The sequence below is a fragment of the Onychomys torridus genome, chromosome 4, assembly GCF_903995425.1.
Source record: "Onychomys torridus chromosome 4, mOncTor1.1, whole genome shotgun sequence".
Taxonomy (NCBI): Eukaryota; Metazoa; Chordata; class Mammalia; order Rodentia; family Cricetidae; genus Onychomys; species Onychomys torridus.
The window spans coordinates 34,193,653-34,203,873 of NC_050446.1; the positions used below are offsets into that span (position 1 = coordinate 34,193,653).

The window sequence follows — 10,221 nt, forward strand, 5'->3', positions numbered from 1 at the left end:
CTGGTGGTTCAGAGCTCTGGGCTCCGGCGGGCCCCCGGCGACGCTGGCGTCGCTGAGACTCGGCTGGTGGCTAAATTTCAGCTGCCGGCTCGCTGCCCGGGGTCGGCCCAGACGCACCAGGAGGGCAAAGAAAGAAATACGCCGTAAAAACTTCTAATAGAAAGAAGTCAGACCAAATCCCTTTAGCCTAGCGCTCAGTTCACTGAATGAGTACACTTGTGAAGGCACTCCTTGCAGGCTGGGGGATGTAGCTCAGTGGTAGAGCGCGCGCTTCGCATGTGTGAGGTCCCGGGTTCAATCCCCGGCATCTCCAAGCGGCCTTGGTAGAATTTTTTCTTCCCCCCCACTCAATACATAGATTCTTAATTCCTGTACTAATATTTTGCTCACAACTAGAATATCGAAAAACAAAAACAAAAAAAAAAGGCCAAGAAAAATCTGCAGAATGTAGGAAACCGGCTCGTGATTGTTGGGAGAAAAAGTGAAACGAAAAGTTTGGAAAGATAACTCGTAGTTCCTTCTTTTCCTCATTAGTGCCAATAATTTCAGAAAAAGAAGATTTGAGCAAAGAGAACCATAAGGGGAGGGAAAAAAAGAAAGCTGCATTGGCCGGGAATCGAACCCGGGCCTCCCGCGTGGCAGGCGAGAATTCTACCACTGAACCACCAATGCAAGTGCAACAAACTGTTGTTCTCTCATGCTATACTAGGAAATATCTCCATGTGAGCTCTAAAATTTGTTATGTTTATTCATTCAAAAATCAGAAAATGGAACAGAATTCTTTAGTTATTTTTGTTCAGTTTTTATCTCACTTACATACATTGTATTTGGAAATATTTTTTGCCAATCACAGGATTTAGGGCACTGCACAGAATTCTTAATTCAATGTTCGCTAAATTTTGGCAAAACATTAACATTTTAAAATTTTCAATGTTCTAACTTTTGTTAAACTTTGAGTTTGGTTTGTTTTTCTGTTTGTTTGTTTGTTTGTTTGTTTTTTGTCCTTGACAAAGAACACAAGGGAAGATTTTGTATTCTGTATATGATTACATGATCACCAGCCCATTTTCAGATGCTTTGACCATATGTGTATGTATACATACATACGTATATACACGTATATGTATAACATGTGTGTATATATATATGTATATATATCCCACCCCTTCTAGTTTCATCAATTACTTTAAATACTCAGACAAAATTAAATGGTGAAAATTTTTAGGGATTGGGAATCGGAATCAGGGATCAGAAACTTGTAGTTATTAGGAGAATGCTGAACTGTCATACCGACCCGCACAGAACTGGGGGATCATTGCTTAGTCTAGCCATGGGACCTGGATTCTCTACATGGTCCCTGTCTCATTTGTGAAATGACAGTCTCAGGATCTCTTTCAACTCATAGGACGAGTCTGAAGCTTCACTTGGCTTCCATGGAAAGGGGCATTGCCAAAGACCCAAAACCGGTATAAACAAGGATAAAGTAACAGAGGTGGGAAAATGAGTTCAATGTAAATACGTGTTTGTAATTCGTAGAAGACTGTGGATTTGGGCAATATTAGCTTTGTTATTTTTGGAAGGAAATTTCTGACAATTTTGAAGGACCTTTGACTAGTCAAGGAAGATTCCAGAAAAAAAAAAAAAAAATGAAGTAAAGTAACAGCTGTACTAGTCGCTGACTGTATTGGCAGCTTGGTGAGTATGTGGCAGGTGGACTTCATGCTAGCAGAGTAAATTACTGCAACTTAACAAATGCTGGAGCTGAGGCTTTGGGAGCATGATTGGTACCTGATCACTATTATGTCCAATGTCTGAGGGCTTGGCCACTGCCCAGTCTGTCCACAGGAAATATTGCATCGTAACTCAGGATGTGATACATTCAGAATAGTTGGGAGCAGCTAGAGAAAGATTATAACTAGCCACTGAAATAATGTAAGGGTTTACACAAGGAGATTGTTTCTCAGGAGGTTTGAGTGTGGGGATAAACAGCAGAATTGAAAGGCAAATGAATTACAGAATCACAAATAGTGAAAGGTGTAAGATAACGGAGAACTGGAAAATCTAAACTCCAATCCCAAGCAAACTGCGAAAGAACAAGGTCAAACCACTTTACTTTGAACAGAGTTTGTTCTTTGAAATGAGAGAAATGGGGCAGAAATGGAGTTTAAAATATCACCATTGAAAGGACCCGACCTTCCAATGTTGTTATAGGCCAGTGAGGAAAGCCATGGCTTCCTTGTCCTGCACCTCAATTTACTACATCATTTTAAGACACTCATTTATTAGCATTTGCTTACTAGTTTGTAAGCCAGAAACTAGAGAGAGAGAGAGAGAGAGAGAGAGAGAGAGAACTTTGAGATTTTGAGACTGTAGCTGGGGATCATAGCATTAAGCAAAGTAAGCCAAATGCAGAAAGACAAATATACTTTCTTTAATATGTGCAATCCAGAATTATTCTCTCTCTCTCTCTCTCTCTCTCTCTCTCTCTTTCTCTCTCTGTGTGTGTGTGTGTGTGTGTGTGTGTGTGTGTGTGTGTAAAGTGCATTATTCACATGTGAAAATGTCATAATTGAAGCCATTGTTTTTATGAAAAATAAGAAGCTGAGGGTGATGGCCACACCTTTAATCTCAGCACTTGGGACGCTGTGGCAGAGGGATTGCCTGAAATTCAAGGCCAATAGAGTGTACAGAGCAAAACAGGGAGAACAGGAATTATTAGACAGGGTTCATGATCATAGGAGTGGTTGAAGAGAAAATTGATAATTCAAGAGCTAATGGGTAGAAAATGGAAGCTGTGCCCTTCCAGAGAAGAACCAGAAATGTTGCAGTGGGCAGTGATTTTGCTATCTGTGTAATCACACATGCAAAGTTCATAAGGCTGGCCCACTGTGCCCAAGTTTGGGCACGCACTCACACTTTCTCTAGTCTGGCCTGCTCTCTGATTCACAGAGATTGTCCCCACTGAGACTGAAAGAGAGGAAGAGAAAGCAGAGGCCTGGCGTGAAATTGTGAAATGTTACACAATGCCTTTGGGCTTACGTTGCAGCACAAATATCTTTGGGTGCTTGCTCAAGGTACCAAATCCAAAGATGGAGTTGGCTTGGCTCTGAAATCCAGTTAGGCTGAAGCTGTTTGAAGGAAGTAAGCCATTAAGAAATAGAAGTTGGTATAATACACTCAGCAAAGCAATGCCTTTTTTCTTTCTTTCTTTCTTTTTTTTTAAAGCTGTGAGTGATTGTATTGATTTAATACATGAGGCTTATTTCTGTCCCAGGTTAAAAACTAGCCCTGGGGAAATGGAGGAGCCTGTCATTTGGATTGCCCTTTACTGGCTGGGAATTAAATCATTACTTATTCCATTTTAGAATCACAAGTAGTACCCTAAGGCCTACTTTCCTAGGGATGAAAATCAGGGCATGGAAATGAAGAACCCAGGTCTAATTCTCATGTGCAGACATTGAGGATGTGGCCGTGTTTCCTGGAAGGCAGTCATTGAGAGTCATCTGCTTGCATTTTCCAGTTCTCAGGCATGTCCAATTAGTCAACAAGTCTGAGTTTGCTATCTTAAAGGAAAGCTGAATTCTGCTCTTCCTTCTCAGATCTGTCTCTCCTACTTGGTGTAGACGATTATCACCTTACTGCCTATACTGAGGCTACCCACATTTCCTTTCCCATGATGCATGCAGCTACTAGTTGAATTGTCTTTCTCCCTCACCTATTCCTCTCTCTCCTGCCATCTCTTCCTCCCTCACTCTTTGAGAATTCCTTTGTTCCTTTATTATCGATTCTAAAATTGAATTGGTTTCAAAGCCCTACAGAGTACAGAATGGAGATGAGAGTGTGAATTCATCACCCTTCTGATTCCCATTTTTGGAAGCAGTATTTATTCAAAGAGTCTCAGTGCCACATGACCACCAGCATCTACTGGCAGAAAGGAATGTTGCCTTCCTTACCAGTGTCATGTTCTGTCTAAAGTGTACACACACACACACACACACACACACACACACACACACACACACACACACCCCTATGCATTAAGCAACTTATGCCTATGATTCGAAATTCAACTGAAAACATGGGCATTGGAAAGTGGTTTTTGTCCCACCTCCTCTCAAGAGATGCAAACATTTAATGTAATTTAAAGCAGAGACGGTGCATGGTGTACATGACATGTGTACATGGTTGTAGCCTCAAGCTTTGCTTTTTTGCAGAAACAAAAATCATCTTAGAAAAAGTTCCTTAACATAGACAGCTACATTTCATAGAGGCAGAGAGCTCTGTGTACACCCTTTAACTGTCTTTTTACAAGTTAGGAATTAAGACCTTAATTTTCCTATTTCTCATTTGTAAGTAGTACCCTAAGACCAAGTTTCCTGAAGTTTAGAAGAGAGTAAAGAATGCAGCTGCAGTCCTAAGATATGTAAAGATGTTGGGAAAGTACATTTCCTAGAGGCTGGGTCATTCCTTCAGACTGGTCCTCAGCAGAGGATGCTCAAGCTGCTCCCCATATTATGTAGTTGGAACAACGCTGCAGTCAATACTTTGAACTAGTGCCATTTTGCATGATTATATCTGCAGAATAAATTCCTGCAAGAAAAATTGCTGGGAGGAAAGCTGAGTGTTTATTTATTTTCAAGACAGAGTTTCACTGTATAGCCCTGTCTGGCCTTGAACTCACAGAGATCTTTCTGCTTGCCTCTGCCTTCTAGATGCCGGGTTTAAGGGCATTTACCACCATGCTAGGAGTAATCTGGGTATACAATGTACCCCTGAGTAATCTGGATACACAATGCAGAATTACATCTCAGAGAAATCTATTTCTTTCCACATTTGTAACATTTCAGTGTATTAACTGTCCTGGCCTGCATTCTCTTACTCTAATAAATACCACACCAAAATGCAGCTTGGGTAGAGTAGGATTTATTTCAGATTACAGTTTATAGTCCATCATGAAGGGAAGTCAGAGTAGAAACTCCAGACAAAAACCTAGAGACAGGAACTGAAACAGAGACCGTGGAAGAAGGCTGCTTACTGGCTTACGTCAGGCTCATGCTTAGGACTTACACCTCACAGGACCACACCTACCAAAGGATGGCATCACTCACAGTGGGCTGGGTTCTCCTGCATCAACCAACAATCAAGAAAATGCTCCACCAACATGCCCCTAGGCTACCCCGACAAAGACATCACCTCCTTCCTCCCAGGAGACTCGAGTTTGCTTCAAGTTGACAAAAACCAACCAGCACATTAATCTCTTATTCCCAAACTTCAGTGGTTTCTAATTTCAACCATGCTCCTAAATGTTGCTCGATTCAAAGGGGGAGTTTCATGAATGGATAACATATGAGGTTGAGTGAGGATTTGAACTTATTAATTCTCTTCTGTTGCCATGCTGCAGTTCTTAATATTTAAACAGATATCTTTGTGTGTTCATCTTGCTAAGGACCATGCAAATTAGTTGGTCCAGTCCTGAGTAAATTCTCCAGACTGCTTAAGTGCCACCCTCCTTTTTTATATTGCAACTATTCACTCTTGGTTCCATCTCTCATGCTGCCAATGATGCCCATAAGGATGTTCACTGTAGTGTTACTTGTGGGAACAACCTCAGTGTCCCCTGGGAGAGTGAAAAAGTGAATAAGAGTATTTGCCATGGACTTGTCTATAATTCTTTGTGTATATCCCAGAGCAACATGACAACTTTCAAAAATATTATCCAGTGAACAATATGCACTATGAAATGAGATACAGTACTACAATTGTCAGAAGTTTAAAATCATTTACAAAAAATAGTACATGCTTTTTCATATCATGCATAAACAATAAGATGTGTGCTATTACACACGAAGATAGCTTCTGAGGAGGCAAAGGAAATGTAGTAAAGATATGAAAAAAATTAATAAATAATTGGACCTAGTGGTGTTTGCCTTTAATCCCAGCACTCAGGAAGCAGAGTCAGATAGATCTCTGTGAGTTTGAGGTTCGACTATCTACATAGTGACTTCCAAGCCAGTTAGGGCTCCGTAGTGAGACCATAGATAGATAGATAGATAGATAGATAGATAGATAGATAAGATAAATAGATAAAGCACACAACTCCCACACAAAATAAGAGAGACTGTGGTCTCAAGATAATAACTTATCATGAACAGGTGTAACATTAAGTTATCTTCTGTGTGCAACAAATGAGTTCCCCCAACAGAAGAAAAAGGATGAAAATTTAAAAAAGAAGCAAATGCATTGTGATAATGAATCTTCAGTATTAGCTTGACCAGATGTAGAATTGCCCAGAAGACATACCTCTGGGAGTGTCTGTGAGGATCTTTACAGAGCGGTTTAGCAGAGCATGAAAGACAAGCCCTGAATGTGTGTGGCACCACTCAGGGGGGCTGCCATGCCAGACAGAATAAACAAGGCAGAGGGAGAAAGCAGGCTGAGGGGCATCACGTCCTTCTCTGTGCTTGCTGACTGCACAGGTGCTAGGAGACCCCAGCATTCCTGCAGCTGTACCTCATGATGAGTTACCCACAAACTGTGAGGCTAGAAACCTTCTGCCAGCAGGCATTTCATCACAGCTTATGAATAAAATAACTAACACACAATATAGCCCAGCCCTCTATTGGTGGGCCCTGTGTTCCAGACTGGTTCTAGCTTATTTTACTGATTTTCTGGGGCTTTTGTGTATTAACAGATTTTTGTTTCTGTTCTCTTTTCCTAAGCTTCAGCAATAGTTTTGGTTCCTGTCAAATTTGGCTCTTAAATATTTACTGCTTGTATTTTGGTGCTGTTGCTCCGCTCTTCCTATACATCCACTCCCTGCTGACCTCATAATCAAGATTCTCCTGGCTCCACAGCCCTGGGCTACTGGTGCTCACAGCATGCATAGCTGGAAAGCTTATCTTGGTATCTACTTGCTTGACTCCCTCTCCATAATTGCTAATGCAATATTAATGTAATGCCTATCTGCCCAACATTGTCAACTGAATATACAAAGTTGCCTATCGATAATCATCAATATACAATAGCAATCAATCCTTTGATAGAAAAATCACAAAAGGAAAAGGAAAACACAAAACATATCCCCCTTCACAGCTCACAAGAGGAAACACTCATGCCCACACCTTGGTCTTGAATCTGGCCTTCAGAATCAAAGTGATGAATTCTGTACTTTAAGCCACACAATTACCAAGTAATGTACCAGGTTGTAAGACAAAGGAGACTCAACCAATTAGGAGGACACTGTAGGCTTAAACTTTTGACTAGGCAGAGACCATTGTATTTATTGATTAATAACATTAGCATTAGCCCTAAAAATATTGATTTAATCAGTTCTTCAAATTAAGCAGTATTCTGAAATTAAAAGGGACAAAGAATTTAATAGCAATAGCCAGAACAGAGGACTGAACTCTGTGTGTGTGTGTGTGTGTGTGTGTGTGTGTGTGTGTGTGTTGAGTGTATGTATGTGAACCACATGAGTGCAGGATCCTGCAGAGGTTGGAAGAGGGCTTCTTTTGATCCCCTGGAAATGGACTTATGCCAATTCCTAGCTGCCCTGTGGGCGAGAAGACCTGAACCCAGCTCCTCTACAAGAGCAGTAAATACTCTCAACCACTGAGCTGTCATTCATAGGACTGAATGACTGGATTTATTTCCAATAATATCCTGGCTACTACAATAATATCATGTGCGAGGGAACACAGACAATCACAGCTCTTGGTACTCTGAGACAGAGGAATCAAGATTTTTGAGGCCAGACTAGGCTACATGAGACTGTATTAAAAAGAAAAAAATTTAAATACAGAAGTTAGGGCTTCTTTTATTGGAGAAAAATGACCTGGCCCAACCATTCTGTATTATCTAAACCTTTGTGCATGAAGACAGGTGTCCAGATAAGACACAGGCAGTGCCAGTGTTCACGCTATGACATGCTTGACACTTGGCTTTATTTATTCTATGCTTCTGTTTCTTCTTTTATATTTGCCTCTAGATTTTGTCAAAATTATCATAGACTACTTCAGTTGTTCTTTATTTCAGATGAAAATAAAATGACTGAGTGGCAGATGGAGACCCCTACGCCTGCCAGGAGAGGCATGCCCTAGGTGGCAAGAAGAAAACACGGGCGGTTGGGTACTACTATGGTGAGCAAATATATGGCGGGTTATGGGAGAGAGAGACAGAATGGTTCCTGTCCTGTGGAGAAGGGCAAATCATAAGAGGTAAAGGAGGTGAAGAGCAAGCTAAGGTGAGTGGCTTGCTTGCCACCCAGGTCATGGTGATGTGTGGATCTGGGCTCCTGCCAAGGCCCTGCCCTGGATCAATGGTCGTGTTGCAGCTGGGGTCTCTGTTGATGTTCTTGGCTCCTGTTAGCACAGAAGGCCAAAAGGATAGGGATGCACAGAGTTGGCCCCGCCCCTCACTGGCTGCAACACTCAGAACTGGTCCTGCCTCTCACCCTTTGCAGCACTTGGGAGAGTGGCCCCTACACCTTGCCTGGGCAGCACAGCAGAGATGGCTCTGGTGGTGAAGGTGTGGAGAGGTGTCCTGAGGGTGTGAAAGCAGGAGAACTGGTCTTGCTCCTTGCTGCACAGGGTGACCTAGCCAGGGCAGTGCTGGAGAGCTCACCCTGGTTGTGAAGACTGGGGAGACCTGGCAAGCTGACCAACCACCCAGGCCGAGAACCAGGACTATCAGTGGGGCCACCCCAACATCCATCCCACCATCTGTGATCCGCTGGAACATATGAAGAGATGGGTCCTGCAGACCCAAAGCTGCAGGACCTCCAGGACACAGGGCAAAAGAATATCCAAGAGGAGTCCTAGTGAGAGCCCAGTATCAATAGATAGTGTAGCAGAAACCAAAGGCCTCGAAACAGACCAACAACTCACTGTGTCACACTACAGTCTCCACGATGAGATCTTCTTTCTTTCTTTTCTCTTAAATTTTATTTTATTTGGGATGGGGGGAGAAGTTGCAAGGGCAGAGGGCAGATATGAAGGGACAGGTAGATGAATGGGCTCAAGATGTGTGATGTGAAAGACACAAAGAATAAATAAATTTTTTTTAAAGAGAATAAGAGAAAAAAGATAAAATAGAATTGAAAATTAATTGTTTTTCTGTGTAAATGTTTAATTTATCAACCAAACTATCTCCCCCCTTTTTTAATAAGTGGGAATAAACTTATTTGTCTGACAGAATCATTTTCAGGCTTTCAGGATACCTTAATTATAATTGCCAATGTTGCACTGGTCAGTATGTGGAAATACTGCTCCCCCTGCTAGTCACAATTATTTGAAAATGAAAACAACATGGATGAAGAATTTATGGAAAAGACACTCTACTGTTTTTGATGTTGCAGTCACACACACGACACAAAAACATGATCATGTCCAATAATAAAAATGAAAATGAAATTTTGATTTGGAAAAAAATAAAGAAAAGAAAGGGAAAATAATATCCTAGTTATAAGATATGTAATTTAAGAAAATTTAGTAAATATTTTGAATTATTTCACAATGCTCTAGTACCCTAAGCAGGTTAATAGTACAGCTTTTGGAGGAAGGTTCTCAAATAAAATAATTTGACAAACACTATTTAAAAATAGCCCTTTCTAGTGCCCAGTACCACAAACTAAATGAATGCAAAATGGAAAAGTAAAACAATAACCACTTGCCCTGAATAAGTTTCTCTAATAATTTCTAGTGTAAATGTTACAACTCTAATTTTATGCTTGTGTGGGGTCTAGGGAGAAGCAAGTGTAATCAGAAGTTACAAAGGGTTACAATCAGAGGCCAAATACAAAATGCAGAGTGCAGGGAGCTTTAGGGAGGGCATGAAATTGTTTTATTTGCACCATCAACCTTGTAGATATTGTGCAAAATCTACGTATGCTTTGTTTATAAATCATCTTGGTTTTTAAATTTCCTGATTTGGTTGTGCATGGGTACACACACAAACACACACACGTGCATTAACTCTGACACCTCCCCCTCCTCAAAAAGAAAAAAAAAAAAAAAAGAAACATGGAGGAGAAATTCATAAAGAGTATGTGGGAATGAGGCAGTTGAGAGGTAGACCTCCTTTAGTGGTCACTTTTATACAGCTTTTAATTTTGGACCATTTCAAAATATTACAATGGTAAAATTTATTTATTCATTTATTTATTTACTTACTTACTTTTGGTTTTTAGAGACAGGGTTTCTCTGTGTATCTTGGTGCCTGTCC

The 10,221-nt window shown here is 40.9% G+C and overlaps 2 non-coding genes across 2 annotated transcripts; one reads left to right on the forward strand and one right to left on the reverse strand.

Moving 5' to 3' along the window:
- The first annotated feature begins 241 nt into the window (after positions 1-241).
- Positions 242-313, forward strand: Trnaa-cgc. Its single transcript has one exon. It is a non-coding gene; the product is annotated as a tRNA-Ala (tRNA).
- A 288-nt stretch (positions 314-601) lies between these two features.
- On the reverse strand, positions 602-672 carry Trnag-gcc. The gene has a single exon. It is a non-coding gene; the product is annotated as a tRNA-Gly (tRNA).
- Between the last annotated feature and the right edge of the window lie 9,549 nt (positions 673-10,221).